The sequence below is a fragment of the Trichosurus vulpecula genome, chromosome 2 (genome assembly GCF_011100635.1).
Source record: "Trichosurus vulpecula isolate mTriVul1 chromosome 2, mTriVul1.pri, whole genome shotgun sequence".
NCBI lineage: Eukaryota > Metazoa > Chordata > Mammalia > Diprotodontia > Phalangeridae > Trichosurus > Trichosurus vulpecula.
The window spans coordinates 276202381-276221940 of record NC_050574.1 but is presented as its reverse complement, the minus strand read 5'-3'; positions in this window follow the sequence as shown (position 1 = coordinate 276221940).

Below are 19560 nucleotides of genomic sequence, written 5' to 3'. Positions count from 1 at the left end.
GAACTGCAGAACCCACAAAATAGCAGAGGGAAGCAGGGATTCAGCCCACAACAGCCTGGATGGTCGCTGGATGAAGTCTATTGCACATGGAGCCAAGGGTAGTGGAGCCCAGAGTGTGCTGCGGCAGGACCAACCAGACCAGAACTAGAGCTGCAGTTGCTTCTGGCCCCAGGCCCACCTGGTGGGAGGAATTAAGTGGTGGATCAGAGCAGGAGTGCAGAGCCTGCTTAAGATTTGCATTAGGTCCAAGTTGTCGGTTCTTGGGGAAGGAGGAGTACTGGTGTGGCAGAGCTAGCTGTATAAAAATAGCTCTGAACTCAATGGCGCATCCCCTCAAGCTTGGAACAAAGTACTCTCTACTCTACAAGCAGTCATACCCTGAAAAAAACTCAAGGGTCAAGTAGGTTGGCTGGGACATGGCCAGGCAGCAAAAACACACTCAGATTCAGTCTCAGACCTTGGAATCTTTCTTTGATGACAAAGAAGACCAAAACATACAGCCTAAAGAAGTCAACAAAGTCAAAAAGCCTACATCAAAAGCCTCCAAGAAAAACATGAACTGGTCTCAGGCCATGGAAGAGCACAAAAAGGATTTGGAAAAGCAAGTTAGAGAAGTAGAGGAAAAATGGGGAAGAGAAATGAGAAGGATGCAGGAAAACCATGAAAAACAAGTCAATGACTTGCGAAAGGAGACCCAAAAAAATACTGAAAAAAATATTGAAGAAAACAACACCTTAAAAAATAGACTAACTCAAATGTCCAAAGAGCTCCAAAAAGCCAATGAGGAGAAGAATGCCTAGAAAGGCAGAATTAGCCAATTGGAAAAGGAGGTCCAAAAGACCACTGAAGAAAATACTACCTTAAAAACGAGATTGGAGCAAGTGGAAGCTAGTGACTTGATGAGAAATCAAGATATTATAAAACAGACCCAAAGGAATGAAAAAGTGGAAGACAATGTCAAATATCTCATTGGAAAAACCACTGACCTGGAAAATAGATCCAGGAGAGACAATTTAAAAATTATCGGACTATCTGAAAGCCATGATCAAAAAAGAGCCTAGATATCATCTTTCAAGAAATTATCAAGGAGAACTGCCCTGATATTCTAGAGCCAGAGGGTAAAATAGAAATCGAAAGAATCCACAGATCGCCTCTTCAAAAAGATTCGAAAATGAATACTCCTAGGAATATTGTCACCAAATTCCAGAACTCCCAGATCAAGGAGAAAATACTGCAAGCAGCCAGAAAGAAACAATTTGAGTATTGCGGAAACACAATCAGGATAACACAGGATCTAGCAGCTTCCACATTAAGGGATCAAAGGGCTTGTAATACGATATTCTGAAGGTCAATGGAGCTAAGATTAAAACCAAGAATCACCTAATCAGCAAAACTGAGTATCATGCTCCAAGGCAAAATATGGATTTTCAACAAAATAGAGGATTTTAAAGCTTTCTCAGTGAAAAGACTGGAGCTGAATAGAAAATTTGACTTTCAAACACAAGACTCAAGGGAAGGATGAAAAGAGAAAGAAAGAAAGAGAAATCATAAAGGACTTACTGAAGTTGAACTGTTTTGTTTACATCCCTACATGGAAAGATGATGTGTATGATTCATGAGACCTCAGTATCATAGTAGCTGAAAGAAATATGCATATATATATGTATGTATATATATATACATATGTGTGTGTATACATGTATATATGTAGGTGTGTATATATACATATATAGACAGAGGGCACAGGGTGAGTTGAATATGAAGGGATTATACCTAAAAAAATAAAATCAAATTAAGGGACAAGACAGGAATATATTGAGAGAGGGAGAAAGGGAGAGATAGAATGGGGTAAATTATCTCACATAAAAGTGGCAAGAAAAAGCAGTTCTGTAGGAAGGGAAGAGGGGGCAGGTGAGGGGGAATGAGTAAATCTTGCTCTCATCGGATTTGACCTGAGAAGGGAATATCAAACACACTCAATTGGGCATCTTACCCCACAGGAAAGAAGGAGGAAGAAGATAAAAAAGGGGGGGATGATAGAAGGGAGGGCAGACTGGGGGAGGAGGTAATCAGAAACAAACACTTTCAAAAAGGGACAGGGTCAAGGGACCAAATTCAATAAAGGAGGATAGGTTAGGAAGAGGCAAAACATAGTCAATCTTTCACGACATGAGTATTGTGGAAGGCTTTTACATAATGATATGCATGTGGCCTATGTTGAATTGCTTGCCTTTTTAGGGAGGGTGGACTGGGAGGGAAGAGGGGAGAGAATTTGGAACTCAAAGTTTTAAAAACAGATGTTCAAAAACAACAACAACAACAAAAGTTTTTGCATGCAACTAGGAAATAAGATTCCCAGGCAATGGGGCATAGAAATTTATCTTTCCCTACAAGAGAAGAAGGGAAAGGGGGATGGGAGGGGAGTGGGATGACAGAAGGGAGGGCTGACTGGGGAATGGGGCAACCAGAATATACGCCATCTTGGAGTGGGTGGGAGGGTAGAAATGGGGAGAAAATTTGGGATTCAAACTCTTGTGAAAATCAATGCTGAAAACTAAATGTATTAAATAAATTTAAAAAAGAATAGGGTTTTGTAAGGGAAGACAGAGAGAGAGGTGAAAAGCCAATAGATTATTAACAAATGGGATTTCAGAATTCTTGAATATAGTGGTATACATTTATGGGTGATGGCAAGATGAAGGGTACAACCACTTTTGGGAGTGACTGAGGTAAGGTGGAAGAGAAACTTATGGAAAACTGAGTAATCTGAACAACTGAGTGGTTAAGATATTTAAGGGAGAGTCATTACATAAGTTGAAGTCCCCTAGTATGAGGGCAGGACTTGGAGAGGAAAAAAATTGTGAGCCAGGTACTAAACTCTAAGGACAAAACAACAAATATAAAAAATATTAATTTGCCATCATTTTTATGACAACCTATTCTCATAATCTGTGACAATGAAATAGCCATATTTGTACTTTACTGCCTCTTTTCAATCTGCTATATGAGGATGTTGAAGTGACAGTTAATCCTACAGGGAATATTTTTAAGTACTTATGTGTCACATACTGTGCTAGGCTTCTGTCCTAAGCGTTTGAAGGAGCAGTTAGAAGAGACCAAGTACTTAAAGAACACCTCTGTAATACAAACTATACAATTTTTAAGGCACTAGGTAAACAATTTTAATATATCTCAAAAAGAAGAGGATGTTTAAACAATGGAGGAAAATAGGTTACTGGGAAGATAATGTGTAATCCCTAGTAAGGATACCTGGAAGGTATCCTTAATGGAAACTAAATAGAACAAAAGATTTTCTCAGGGAATTTTCTCCCACAGACCACAGCTTCTATCCTGATGTGTTTTCCACAAATACGTTAAGATCAGTCAAGATTCTTTGATACATTAGCATGTGAATTACTTGGAACAAGCAGTGATTTTTACTTGGTTTCAGTTTGTGACAGCAATGGTCATGCATGTGCGCTTCTACTGATACTAAGGTGACTCAGAACATCTGATCTTAACCAGATAAAACCAGATTGAGCTAATTTTCCCATTTGTAATTAGTTCTCCCTCAGTTCTTATTCAGTTGAGTAAAAAAAAAATTGTGCCATACATGTTTTTCATTGATTTCTTTGGTTGGCTTTTTAAATTCTGAGTTTTTTAAGAAGGGATGTTGCTCCAAGAAAATGTGCCAAAATTATAGCTCTTAAAAAACATATTTCAATGACTCTGAGAGATGTTGCCATGGCTGTTTGGGTGGAAAGTCATGTGTTTCAAGAAATTTTCAATCCCCATAATGAAACCTCAGTTGAAAGAGCAACCAAAAGTCAAGAATTAAGAAACTATTGCTACTAAACATCTTAATTAATCTTCAGAAGACAAAAAAGATTGTCTCAGGGAGCTGGCCACTGAAGAGGTTATTATTGATTCCTCGCCAAATAGTGTAGTCTTTTTGCAATTGCAAGAAGAGTGAGAACAGGGAGAGGATTCTGGGAAGGTGGCGGAGTAGGTCAGAAAATTCCAAGCTCTCAAGATTTTCCTCCACAAAAGAGTTGAAATAGCACCTTAGGGCAAACAAAGTATGGGTGGAGACAAAGAAAAGTAGGGGCACAATCTAGATCTTCCTTGGACAGTTTGAGAAGATCTGAAGAAAAACCCCAGGACCAAGTTTGGTCCCTGGGAGGAGTAAAAAGCTCCAGGCTAGGTTCCATTTTAACAACAAGTGGCAAGATGCTTAAATAACTAGTGGCAAGTCCCAGGATTAGTTGGTCTGAGAGGCTGCCTCAGCCGAGCCACTGGAACTTTTCATCCTGGGATAGAGAGGGGAGTTGCGCGTTTGAGCCCAGGAAGACTGTGGGAACCTCTCCTGAGGAGGAACAGCAGACCCAGCTGTGCTCCAAAGAGCAGCAGGGACTAGTAGGAACCAGCACATGCCCAGTGAGTGCATAAGCCATGGGGCAGAAAGCCCCGGGCTGTGGACACTTACAGGAGGTTGGAGGATAGAACTGAAGATTTGGGGCAAGAGGCACCATTTCCCATACCCCAGGGCTAGAAGTATTACAAAAATCAAGTTATTACCACATACACACAAGAAATGCACAGGCAAAGGAGAAAGAATCCAACCACAGACAAAGAATCCAATCATCTCTATTACTGGAATAGAGATGACTGGGGTTCATCCTCAGAGGAGGATATTGAAATAAAGAAACCCCCAAAGAGCAACGTCAAATGGTCACTTGTCCAGAAAGAATTTATAGAAGATCTTTAAAAAGACATTAAAAATTAAAAATCAAATGACAGAGATGGAGGAAAAATTAAAAAATAAATAAAAATAATCCAAGAAAAATGAGAAAGTTATGAAAGGAAGGTCAACCAATTAGAAAAGGAGATCCAGAATCTCAAGGAGGAAAATGACACCTTGAAAATTAGAATTGGGCAAAGTGAAGCCAGTGAAATTATAAGAGATCAAGAAATAATTAAACAAAACACGAATAGTGAAAAAAAAAATAGAAGAGAAAGTGAAACACCTTATAAGGAAAACAACAGATTTGTAGAATAGATCAAGAAGAGAAAATACAAAAATAATCAGAGTAAGTGAAAGTTATGGTCAAAAAAAAGAATCTTGATACAATAATACAAGAAGTAATTAACGAAAATTGTCCTGAAGCATTAGAACAAGGCAGGGAAGTAGAAATAGAGAAAATCCATAGAACACCACTTAAAAGAGATCCTATGAGGAAAACTCATAGGAATATCATAATCAAATTCCAAAACCCCCAGCTCAAAGATAAAATATTAAAAGCATCAAGATTAAAACAATTTAAATATGATGGTGCCACAATTAGAATTACACAAGACCTAGCAGCAGAGACATTGAAGGGCCGCAGGTCTTGGAACACAATATATCGAAGAGCAAAAGACCTGGGGCTTCGGCTAAAAATAACATACCCTTCAAATTTCAGTATTATTTTGAACGAATAAAAATGGACATTGGTCAAACCTTCAGACTTTCAAGACTTTGTTAAAAAAAATCCCCAACTTAATAGAAGATTTGACATACAAGAACCAAGAGAAACGTAAGGTACATACTAAAGACTGACTACGAGGGATTCATAAGAACATACTGTTTACCTTTTATATAACATAAAATGTAAAATGTATATCTAACATTCTTACTAATAATTGTTGAGCTCATAAGAAAGAGGGGAATAAACCTGACCATGATATGAATTTAAAAAGTATAACCATTTAGAAATAGCTAAAAATAGTAACTATTTCATACAAAAGATGTGCAAAAAGAAGAAAGGATACAGAGGATTTAGATGGAGGAGGAGGGCTGGTAGTTCTGGTAACCTACTTTCATCAAGAATGGGTTCAAGAGGGAACAATACACATATATTTAGAAGAGTATAAAAGTCTTCTAAACTTAGAAGAAATAAAATGGTAGGGCTATAGTGAGGGGGGGAGAGGACAAGGGAGAGATTAGGGCAAGGGAGGGATTTTTAGAGGGGAGAATGAGGGAATAGGTAAAGGGAGTTCAGATCAATGGGTATGGGAGGATAGGGAAGGGATCCTTGGAGGGGAGAAGGCAAGTATTAGGAGAGCATGGTAGTTGCTGGAGGAAGTGGGGTAGGCAAGTAAAAGAAAGGCAATGTAGCAGGTAGAAGTAAAGTACAGGAGGCAGGAGGGATAGGAAACAAAAGATATGTACAAATATTAAAAAAAAACAAAGAGCAGAAGTAGAGTATGCTTGGGAAAATATATGTCTATATAAACATATATATGTATAAGTGTATATATGTATATATATATATGTATGCATATGTATATATCAAGAAACATAGCTAAATTATACTGTAGCCTTGTGGAGGCAGGGGAAGGGGAAAAATAACAAAGTTAAAAAGTACACAGCAGAGAACAAATGAAAACACAAGGAAACAAAGAAAAGATGGACAATGCTCAACACAAGGTGTATTATTTATCATACAGGCTTTCTTGAAATGAAAATTTATTGTTACGTATTTTGAATCCTCTCCTATGTTCTGCTATGCACATGACATGCTTTTTTTTCTTTCTTGTTTTTATTTAAGTTTCAATATTTAAGTTTGTGATATGTTCTTGTTTCTTTTTTCTATTTTGTATTTGTGTTCTGGTAAAATAAAATTTTAAAAATGAAGGAAAAAAAGAGTGAGAATACTAGTGAAAAATAAAATAAAATCAGTTTCTAGTGACTGCTACAAACTTGTCACTGTCAAAAACAATTCAGTGTTTGGAGGACTAAAGATTAAAAAAATATTTTTTATTGATGAAATTCACATTTTCTTTCAAGATTATATACCAAAACTTCTTTCAGAAGTGCAGGTATATATGTCCCTATATCTGGGCAACATCATTGGACTATAAAATATCTACCCAAAACATTTCGGGGGAATTTTTCTTTCATTGGACTCTGAATTCTTGTCCTCATTAAAGGAATTCTGATGTTTGGTCAGTCTTCTGAGAATCAGCACTGTAAGTTACAGGATGTTACCACTGTGTTCAAGGTGTAGTATAATAGGTATCATCATGAAAATATACAATTGGAAACAAAGAGGTGTCATGAGAGATGATAACAAAGGAACAATACTCATTCTGTGCTGATCCATAAGTAAAGTTAAAAGATGCATAGCATTTGGAAGGGGAAAGAAACAGTGCCTGTTCTTAGTAAGCAGTTTATATTTATGATAGACAGACTTTCTGCAGATATGATTCCTCTGGTTTGTACTCTGGAAACAACATAAATTATTGATGTTTATTTGTCAGACTCTACCTTCATCAGGTGACAGCCACCAGATCAGACTATAACTTTGATGTGGAACACAAAATTCAGGTAGAATTGTCATTTTTATTATATTGACTCAGCCTACCCATGAGCAATTGATACTTTTCCAATTGTTGAGGTCTTTCTTTGTGTGAAAAGTGTTTTGTAATTGTGTTCACATAGTTCCACTGTTTGTTTTTTTAGCATTAGACTCTCAAGTATTTTATATCATCTACAATTATTTTTAATTGAATTTGTCTTTCTACCTCTTGCTGCTGGTCTTTGTTGATAATATATAGAAAAGCTGATGATTTATGTGGGTTTGTCTTATATCCTGCAATTTTGCTAAAGTGTTTGATTGATTATCTAGGATTCTCTAAGTTCACCATCATATCATCTGCAAAGAGTAATAGTTTCATGTCTTGCTATAGCTGGCATTTGTTGTTGTTTTTGTTTGTCGTTCATTCTTATAGAGGACCATGACAGCAGGAAATTGATGCCATAACTTGCAAGGGAATTGGACTTAAGTGAAGGAAGGCTCTACAAAGTCACCAACATCACTTTCTCCTCTGTAGCCATCTGGGTCCAGTGGCAAGATATAAATCAAGATGATTGGAGTTGGCCCCAGAATCAGTGGGTGACCTTGGCCTTTTTTAAGCTAAGGTCTTTCCCAGGTCTCAGTTTTACTGAGGTAATGCCCATTCAGTGATTAAGGCTAGGTAAGGAATGAAACAAAGGATGCCCTCTTTTACCTATTCAAAAAATAAAAACCTGAACAACATTATTACCTCAAAATTTAATAATAGTGGTGATAATGGGCATCCTTGCTTCACCACTGTTTTTATTGGAAAGGCTTCTAGCTTTTCTCCATTACAGATAATGTTTGCTGATGGTTTGCTTATCATTTTAAGGTAAACTCCATTTATTACTATGCTTTCTAGTGTTTTCAATAAAAAATGATGTTATATTTTGTCAAAAGCTTTTCCTGCATCTCTTGAGATAATCATATGGTTTTTTTTGTTGGTTTTATTATTGATATGGTCAATTATGCCAATAGTTTTCCTAATATTGAACCAGCCTTGCCTTGCCTTCCCACCTGGTCATAGCATATGATCTTCATGATATGTTGCCGAAATCTCTTTGTTAGTATTTTATTTGAATTTTTGCACCAATATTCATTAGGGAAATTGGTCTATAGTTTTCTTTCTCTGTTTTAGCTTTGCCTGTTTTAGGTAACAATACCATATTTGTGTCCTGGCAGGAATTTAGTAGGACTCCTTTTTTGCCTATTTTTCCAAATAGTTTGTATATTAATGAAATTAATTTTTCTTTAAATGCTTGGTAGAATTTGCTTGTGAATTCATCTTGCCCTAAAGACTTTTTCTTCAGGAGTTCATGTATGGCTTGTCCAACTTATTTTTTTCTAAGATGAGGTTATTTAAGTATTCTGTTTCCTCTTCTGTTAATCTGGGCAATTTATGTTTTTGTAAATATTTATCCATTTCACTTAGATTATAAGACTTATGGGCATGTAATGAGGCAAACTATTTCCTATTTATTACTTTAATTTCATTTTCAGTGGTAGGGAATTCACCCTTTTTGGTTTTGATACTAGCAAATTTGATACTACTGGTTTTTTCCTTTCTTTTTTTAATCTAATTAACCAATGGTTTATCAATTTTATTGTTTTTTCCCCATAAAACAAGCTTCTAGTTTTGTTTATTAGTTCAATGGCTTTCATGCTTTAAATTTATTAATCTCTCCTTTGATTTTCAGGATTTCCAATTTGATATTTAATTTGGGATTTTTAGTTTGTTTTTGTTTCTAGTTTTTTAGTTGAGTGCCCAATTCATTGATCTGTTCTTTTTTTTTCATTTTGTTGCTGTCAGAATTTAGAGAAATAAATTTTCCTCATAAATTTTGATATGTTGTCTCATTGTTGTCATTCTCTTTATTGTTGATCATTTCTATAATTAAGCCACTTATTCTTTGGGATTAGATTATTTAGTTTCAAATTACTTTTTAATCAATATTTTCAGGGTATTTGTTGAATATTTTTATTGTACTATGATCTAAAAAGAATACATTTACTATTTGTACCTTTTTGCATTTGAATTTGAAGTTTTTATGCCCTGTTGCATGATCAGTTTTTGTGTAGGTGCTACATGCTGCTGAGAAAAAAGGTATGTCCCATTCTGTTCCCCTTCAGTTTTCTCCAAAGATCTGTCATATCTAACTTTTCTAATATTCTGTTTACCCCCTTAGTTTTTTTTTTCTTGTTTATTTTTCAGTTGGGTTTATCAAGTTCTGAGAGGGGAAAGTTAAGATCTCCCACTAGTATAGTTTTACTGTCTATTTCTTCCTGTAAGTCATTTAAGTTCTCCTTTAAGAATCTGGATGCTATAACACTTGGTGCACCCATGTTTAGTACTGATATTGCTTCATTGTCTATGGAACCTTTTAGGAAGATGTAGTTTCCTTACTTATCTTTCAATTAAGTCTATTTTTGCTTTGACATTGTCTGAGATCAGGATTGCTACTCCAGTTTTTTTTTTTACTTCAGCTGAAGCATAATGAATTCTTCTCCAGCTCCTTACCTTTACTATGCATTTGTCTCTCTTCTTCAAGTCTGTTTCTTGTAAACAACATTTGTAGGATTGTGGCTTTTGATACACTCTGTTTATCTGCTTCTATTTTGTGGGAGAGGTCATCACATTCACATTCACAATTATTATTACTAACAGTAACTTCTCTCCTTTCACTCTTTCCCTCCTCATGAGTGTTTTGCTTCTGCCCCTCATATGCTCCCCCTTCTGTCAGTCCTGACCACTGCCCCACCCCTTACTTGATCTACTACCCTCCTATTTTCCTGTTGGGCAACATAGATTCTGATATTCAATTGATTGTCTTTTTTATTCCCTCTGTGAGCCAAGACTGTTGAAAATAATTCAAGTAATTAAGTGATGCTTATTGCCCACCCTCCCATTTCCCCCACCATCGTAATAGGTCTTTAGTGCTTCTTAACATGAAATAATTTACCCTGTTCTACCTCTCCCTTCTGTTCAATCAGTTCTGCACTGATTGAACTCCTCTTTCTCATTACTTAATATTTATATCATTTCTTCAAATTCACCTTATACCCATCCCCTCTTTCTATGTATGTTCCTTCTATCTACACTATTAATGTTACAGTTTTTAAGAATTACAAGTATCATCCTCCCAGGTAGAGATGTAAATAGTTTAGCTCTATTGGATCTGTTTTCTTCTCCTTTTTACCTGTTTATGCTTCTATTTGATCTTAATATTGGAGGTCAGATTTTTGGTTTGGTTCTGGTTTTCTCCTTATGGAAGCTTGAAATCCCTTTATTTCATTGAATGACCATTTTTCCTTGGTGCTTCATGTTTAATTTTGCTGGGTAAGTGATTCTTGGTTGTAGTCCTAGCTCCTTTGCCTTCTAGAATGTCATGTTCCATGACCTCCAAGTCCTTAATATTGCAGCTGTCAAATCCTGTGTAATCCTAATATTATTCCCTGATATTTGAATTGTTTCTTTCTGGCCATTTGTAGTATTTTTTCCTTGACCTGATACTTCTGAAATTTGGTCATAATGTTCTTGAGAGTTTTTATTTTGGCATCTCTTTCCTGAGATGATCAGTGGATTGTTTCAATATCTATTTTGCCCTCTCGTTCCAGGACATTAGGGCAGTTTTCCTTGATAATTTCTTGAAAGATGTTGTCCAGCTCCTCCTTTTGACTATGGCTTTTAGGTAGTCCAATGATTCTGATATTGTCTCTCCCGGATCTATTTTCTGGGTCAGTTGTTTTTCCAATAAGGTATTTTACATTTTCTCCCAATTTTTCATTCTTCTGATTTTGTTTGATTGATTCTTAATACCTTATACAGTCATTTGCTTCCATTTGCCCAATTCTAACTTTTAAGATCTTGTTTTCCTCAATTAGCTTTTGTACTTTATTTTTCATTTGGCCATTTGTGCTCTTTAAGGAGTTGTTTTCTTCAGTGGATTTTTGTATCTCCTTTTCTATTTGCTTTTAAGCAGTTTTTCAGACTACTGACTCTTTTTTCATAATTCTCTTGCATGACTTTCATTTCTTTTCCCAATTTTTCATCTGCTTCTCTTGCATCATTTTAAGCTCCTTTTTGAGCTCTTCCACAAGTTCTTTCTGGGCTTGAGACCACTTTCCATTTTTTCTTCGGGTTTCTGCTCAAAGATATTTTGACATTGTTGCCTTCTGAGTTTGTGCCTTGGTCTTCCCTGTCACCATAATAATATTCTATGGCGAGATTCTTTTTTCATTGTTGTTATTGTTTTTTACTCATTTTTTACAATTGGGGGGGGTAGGCATTGAGGATTTTTTTTACTTTCTTTTAAATTTGAGCTCTGATCCTAAATGTGGCTCTGTCTCAGGCTTCTTTTGCCAGTGGCTGCAGGCCCTAGCTGTTTACTTGGTGCTATTTTGAGGGGTGAGGTGATGGGTGACTGGTGCTTCTGGAGGCCATAGTGGTCTATCAGCTTACCTGGTGCTGAGTTAGAGTCCTAGTGTTGGTGTCTGGCATGTACTGAGTCCTGGTAGGGTGTTTCTGCATTTCTGTGGAAATATAGTAAAATTGGATAGGTCTGGCCACTGGAAGGTGTCTGTTTTCCCTGGGCTGTGCTGAAGCATGTGGAGGTCCAGCTTCTAGAGGATGCCTGTTTGCCAGGGGCTATGCTGCAGCATGTGGTGGTTCTTGGAGCTGGAGTCTACCAGTTCCCCTGGCTATGCTAATACATGTGGGGGGTCCTGGTGTTAGTGTTTGCCTGCTCCCTCACACTGGGCCTTAGGATCTCTCACTGATTTGCTAAGGTGGGGCTTGCTGCTGGCTTGTGATGATGTTTCCCATCCTGGAATATGTTCCCCTTTTACCTGAGTAAGATGGACCTTTCTTGCTGATCCTTTAAGTCTCCAGCGCTAAAAGACTGCTCCACCCTGTCTTTCTTCTGGCTCTGCTATTCTGGGATTTGTTTCAGGGTACTGTTTTATGATGGTTTGGAGGTGAATGTGGGAGAGCTACAATGATTTGTTGCTTACTCTACCATCTTGGCTTCAGGAAGTAGTTCTGGAACAAGTATTATATAATGATAATATACTTTCTTACTTAGTATTTTAAAATTTATACATACATTCATGACTATTATCTTTTCCTTATGACTAGCCTGTGATATAGGTTGGGTAGATATTATTTATTCCATTTTAAGGTTCTAAAGAGTTGAAAAGTTTATATTTCCTGAAATCCAGCAGCGGAAGCCTCGACTTATGGCATGAGATAGTTAAGCTCCTGCTTCTGGACTGTTAAAGGAAAATGCTCAGTCTCCAAAGCTGCTGCTTTTGTCTGGGAATCTGTCTCTCTTCTTTGATTCATCATTAGAAGGAGCCTCTTCATTTGTTATTTTAATTTTTTTATAATTTCATATTTGATGCTATTTAATTTTACTTAGAATCCAAGGACCTTCTTAATTTTTGATTGCTTAACTATTTTTCAAGGAATTTAGTGATAACTTATTTGATTGGTCTTTGGCTACATTGAGATTCAGGGAAAACAAGGTTGGTTATGGAGTCGGTGAACCCGTGTTCAAATTCTAGCTCTCCTTACTGCTTCTGTGATTTTGGGCAAGTAGCTTAAACTCTTTGGGCTTCAGCGGTCCTAATTTGTAAAATAAATGAGTTGAAATAAGTGACCTCTGTGGTCCTTTCCAAGGTGGTTCAGTGTAGAAATATCTTGCTCCATATATCATAGGATCATCAATTTGGAGTTGGAAGACACTTTGGAGGCCATGGAGTCCAAAATACCTTCCCATTTTACAAATAAAAAGCCTGACAAAGGTTAAGTGACTTTCCCAGAGTCAAACAGCAAGAAAGTGATTGAGGCAGGAATAGAAATGCTATCTTCCTAACTCCAAATCCAGAGCTCTACCCATAACACTGCCCAGATGCCACCTTGTCAGCTCTTGTTCATCTGCCAAAGGATTTTGAAAAGCTAAATTGTGAGAGAGATCCCAGATATTTCTTGTGATTCCTAGCTGTGGGATAGCCACATGTTCTGCTCTCCAAGAGAGTTCCCACTGTTGTATTTCCATGATGTGTACTAAATTTTTCCATGTCCTCCTATAACTCCTCTGACTTCTGCTGAGTATTCCACTTTTTCTACTTCTACTTCTGTTTCTATTGCTTCTCCTCTTCCTGATGCTAATGATCGTGCTTCTTTGGCTTCTGTTCCTTCCACAACATCTGCTCCTTCTATATCTGTTCACTTTACATCTGCTCCCTCCACCTCTGTTCCATCCACCCCAACTCCTTCCATCTCTGCTCCCTCCACCTCTACTCCCTCCACCTCTGCTTCTTCTCCCTTTATCCCCTCCACATCTGCTCCTTTCATATTTATTCCTTCTACCTCTGTTCCCTCTGCCTCTACCCCCTTCATATCTGCTTCTTCTACATCTACTCTTTCTACATCTGCTTCATATGCTATTTCTCCTGTTACTTTATTGCAACTATTCTTATTTTTTCTACTGTTACTAGTACATCCATTTATTTTACTACTACTACTATTACCACTATTGTTTTTACTATCACTTCACTTCTTTTACTACCTTGCACATAGTAGGTGAATAAAAAAAATCCTTGTTGACTAACTGATTATCCCTACTACTTCTATTATTTCTACTACCACTTCTGCTATTACTTTGACTATTATACCTTTCACTCCTATTAATATTATTTATTACAACTTTTCCTCCTGTTATGCTGTTACCTCTTCTGATTTCTAAATATACTTTTAGTATATATATATATATATATATATATATATATATATGTATATATTACTATTACTTATTTGACTACATCTTCCTCTGTTATTATTCCTTCTATTTATAATTTTTCTACTCCTCTTCACTTTGGTCTTAACAGAACCCTATGATAAGCGGAAAAAAAGATCTATGGGACATTACATCCATCCTTGTTGGCAAGCCATGTTGATGCTGAGAACATTTAATATCTTTCTTAGAAATGAAATGTACAATCTGGGCCTGAGAATTTAAAATTATATATGAGGATTCATGATGCAAAAATCCTAACCCTGCTTTTTAGAGTATATCCAGAGAAAGCAGGATTAAGCAAATAGCTACTTATCTGAGTGATAGTTTTTTGGTGAAATTTAAACGTTAGGTTAGAAAAATAGAATGGAATCAATCAGGGAATAAAAATAAACATTTGAATTATTTAGAATATGTTAATTTATTCAGCAGTCGCTCAATAAAGGTATTCATTAATAATGTCTTTTATTTGTGTAGCACTATCTGGCTTTTTAAAGTTTTTTCACATCTATCAAATCATAAATATTGAATGAAAAATATATACAGGTACATAGAAACTAAACTGATTTCAAGAACAAATAAAAAAGGATAAGCCTTTGATCTATATAAAGCAAACTAGCAATATTTGAAATTCAGGCAATTATTTTACAGGTTGGCTAATGTGAGCTGGCATTTCTATATATATTTTCCCTCTATCTATGTTTCATACACTGCAGGAGAGAGCTACAGTGATATGTGTATAAGCTATACTCAGTGAAGAAGGAGACATATATGAAAACAGAAAATACTGCACAAGAAATTAAGGAAGAAGGACTGATTTCTTTTTCACCTGATTAGCTGCTGATATATTGTTATAAAGTCATAAAAACTGTTCAACTTCTGGTAATTTTCCAAAAGATGGAATGCTTTCTTTTGCCACTGAATTCATGTGTTCTAACCAGAAAAAACCTTTTGAGGAATTATTAGAAATTCCATATACCATAAACCATATTTCAGAATATGTGTGTATACATATACATAAATATGAGAAAGTTATCATCATTCCATCAAATTTTCATATTCTGAGTCTGAAAATTGCATTGGTCCACCATCCTCAGAACTTTTCCATGCTAGCCAGCCTCCTTTGCAATACCTGTTTTGGAGATTTGAGTTATTATTTCACAGACAGACTCAGTTTTATAATTCCATGCATCTAAAATTTCAATTATGTGCATACTTCCTCCACCTTTAGAAATTCCAACACAATTATCATTCCTCAGTTGCATAATTCTTATCAGTGACATTCTGTAAATCATCCATAGAAGAACTATCAAATAGACTAGATCATAGATTCAGATATTTAGAACAGGAAGGAACCTTAGAGGTTATCAGAGGTAAAAGAAGATTGGAAGGGGAATATGGGTTATAAAGGGCTCTGAATGCCAAAAAAAGACAATGCTCTATTTGATTTCAGGGGCAATAGGAAGCCACTGAAGTTATTGAGTAGGGAGGGGGAGGGATCTAGATACTGCTGAGAGCAACTAAATAGAGGCAGTGGGAAAAAGTGATGAACTTAGAGTCAGGAAGACCTGAGTTCAAATCTGGCCTCAGACACTTATTAACTGTGTGATCTTGGGCAAGCCAGTTAAGTTTTCTTAGTTTTAGTTCCTCATCTGTAAAATATACAAAATAGTTGCACCTATTTTACAGGATGGTCAAATGAGATAACATAAGTATAGCACTCTACAAATTTTAAAGCAATATATAAATGTTATCTCTAAAATTCTATTACTTCTTGTATACAAGTAACTATTGGTAGCTTTTTGCTGCCTATACACACCATGTATCTTTCCACTATCTTTGATATCCATTGCAATTTCAATTCTTACAAGAGCTTGATGTTTTGTGGTACTGAATCATTATAATAAAACTGATACTGTTCCAATGAATGAGAAAATGGAAGAATATACATCACTTGAAGTCAGGGTCTATTTCCTTTTTTCCCCTTGCTCTCTCTACCTCCTAGCTTTATGTCTTCATACTTTTTACAACTAACAGTGTAACCATGAACAAATCATTCAACATTTTAATTAAAATTAACTTTGATTTTTTTGGTGCAATGTGGGGAGAGTCAATGATGAATAAAGAGCTCTGGTTTTCTTACAGTGTGAAAGACATATGAAAACAACCTCCATTAAGAAAAATCAGGAAGAGAAGGGCAGAGCCAAGATGGCGGCTGGAAAGCAGTAACTTGCCTAGAGCTCTGCCCCAGGACCCCCCAAACACCGATAAAAAATGGCTCTGAACAAATTCTAGAACTGCAGAACCCACAAAATAGAAAAGGGAAGCAGGGCTCCAGCCCAGGAAGCCTGGATGGTCATGGGGAAGGGTCTATCACCCGGAGCTGGGAGCAGAGCAGGGGAGAGCCAAGCGTGGGCTGCCCAGACCAACCAGACCAGGAGCTGGGTGGAATAGGCCCTAGCACCCTGAATCAGTGAGCTGTGACAGTTACCTGACTTCTCAACCCACAAACACCAAAGACAACAGAGAAGGCTAGTGGGAATAGCTGTGGGGACACAGTGAAAGGAGTTTGAGGTTCAGCCACTGCCCCAGCCGCAGTGGGGGTGATGCAGCTACAGAACTACAGACCAAAACATACAGCCAGAAGAAGCCAACAACTCAAGGGTCATGTATGTCGGCTGGTAGCATGCAAACTGCAGCTGTAGTTCTGTAACTGCACCACCTCCGCCACCCCCAGGGCAGTGGCCAACCACAAACTCCTTTTACTCTGTCCCAGAGGTTTTTTCCCCAGTAACTGCTCTATTGTCTTTGGTGTTTGTGGGTTAGAACTCTGGAAACTGCCACAACTCACTGATTCAGGGTGCTAGGGCCTGTTCTGCCTGGCTCCTGATCTGTTTGGTCTGGGCACAGCCCATACTGGGCTCTGCTCTGCTCCCACTCCGTGAGATAGAACTTACCCAGTGACCATCCAGGCCGTCCTGGGGTGGACCCCTGCTTCCCTCTGCTATTTCATGGGTTCTACAGTTCTAGAATTTGTTCAGAGCCATTTTATAGGTGTTTGGAGGGACCTGGGGGAGAGCTTTAGGCAAGTGCCTGCTTTCCAGCTGCCATCTTGGCTCTGCCCCCGAGAAGCAAATTTCATAGGATTCCCTTTTCTTTTTTTGATGTTCTTAAAAAGTTGTTATGGAAAACTGCTGAATGAATCTCTAGCAATGAAGCCTTTGTGTTGTCTTCACTGATCTGCAAACAAGGTTAGAGTGGTCTGCAGCACACATGTAGTCCCCAGTGCAGCCAGATATCAGCACCATGACATGTTTACCAAAAAGCAGGGTTGTTCATACTCTATACTATGTGCTAGGGAACAGGAGAAAATATAGTGTATAAATGTGTGATTCATAAGATTATAGTATTTGATCTAGAAGTTTCTTTAGGTCCAGGAGTCCAACTACTTCATTTTACAGAAGAGAAAACTGAGCCTGAGAGGTGAAGTGATTTTTCTCAGGATCATAGAATGAATAAGTGTCAGAGCTATCATTTGAACCTAGGTTTTCTCAACTTCATGTCTGGCACCACATCCATAATTCCAAGCTACCGCCTTTTATACATCCATCTACTCTAGGCCCCTTTGTTGAACACCTAATATGACCAAGGCAGTGTGCTAAATCCTGGAACAGATACAAAGATAATTAGGCGGCAATTCCTGCTCTCAAGTAGTCTACAATCCAACAAAGAACAAGGTCACAATGAGATGATGCCAAATGGAATTTAAAGTGTTTGGTGCCAATCCTATTCAAAAGAAATTCTGTCCTATAATTATTTTGAAAATACAGCCTCTCATTCCCATTAACACGCTAGTTTAAAATGAAAACAGTCTAGATTACCATTCCTTTGAGTTACTCCCAAATTAGGCAAGGCGTCTCTCCATGCCAAAATATGATCCTAGGGCCAACTTAAATTGCACAAGAAAAAGTGACTGTATATTTAAACAGGGCCAGCTATTTGGCAATATCTCATCTATAGAGAGAGAGTATAGCTGATTAAGTCTCAAAAACGAAACAGCATAGGTGAGAGAGGTCTCAATACATTAGACAGCAACTACAACCCTCTGGGACATGTTCTATCTAGATATCTCTTCCTTGTACATGATCTGAATGAAATTTGAAGATAAAAATAGTTCAACTTATAGACTACAAAACACAAAAACCTTCTTAGCTAAGGTGTTTGTTCATTTAGATTTGCCTGGCAATAAAGCAAACTACCCACACAGTTTCCCATTAACAATTAAACATTCTGTAATTATCTTTCCACCCACCCTCCACCCAATTTTGCACAATGAACAAATAGTCTTGCATTAATGTGCATATACTTTTCTATCCACTTGCAAATATATGCTACTAAATGTACCATTCATCTAAGAAACTACCTTTTCCAAGTATAGAAACTCTTCAATGCTTTCCCCAGATCCTTGCATTTATTGAGATGCACATCCCAAGGGTTCAATTTTCTGTCCTTTCCTATTCTACCTACTTTTAAATGTTTTAACATTTATGTTTTTCAACCAGGATCACACCTACAAATCATGACCTTTTCTTTTATGTTTCACTTTTCCAATTGTTGTAACCTTTAGTTTGAAAATCACATTTTCTACCTATTTTCTCTTAACTTCAGTACCTGAGAATTAGAAAATAAGATGTCAAAGGAAATGGGCAGAGAACTGGAATTGTTTAGCCTAGGGAGGAGATGGCTGATTGATTAAACATCTTTCATTTTATAAAAGCAATAAGTGTAAGGTTTAACCTGACTTTTTACAATAGGATAGGGAATCTAAGCAGTCACACCACCATCTTTGGCGCTACTGTTACACGCTAAGTCTCTTGGATACAAGGTGTTTTATCAATTGGTCAATAACATTAAATGGTACAGACCAGTCAAAGAAAAAGGATAGATGTTTAAAAATATAGCAACAATGTAAGATGTCTATGAAGAATGCTGCATATGAGTTATAGTAAATAAGAAGGCAAAAGAGATCACTAGAGTGTCATGAAAGGCTTCACAGAATAGGTATGACTTGCTGGGTCTCAAAGGAAAGGTAGGTCAATCAGTTTGATTACTCCAGGTATTATCATCTAAGGGGTGAGGAGGGGTGAGTGTTGCTTCCACACTGTTGTAACTGCTTTCCCTATCCTTCTAACTGCCCCCTCTCCCTTATGTTTCCTGATCCTCTGCCATCCTATGCTCCTTAAAGTGTGGAAGGGGAATGTAGCCCTGGGAGAAGGTGAGGGTGCTTGGTGGAAGGGTGGAAGTTGGGAAAAGAGGTGAAAAGCCTGCACAGAGAGAAATGATTGTGCTACTTTCTCTCCCAAGAATATTTTATTGACCTAGCTCCC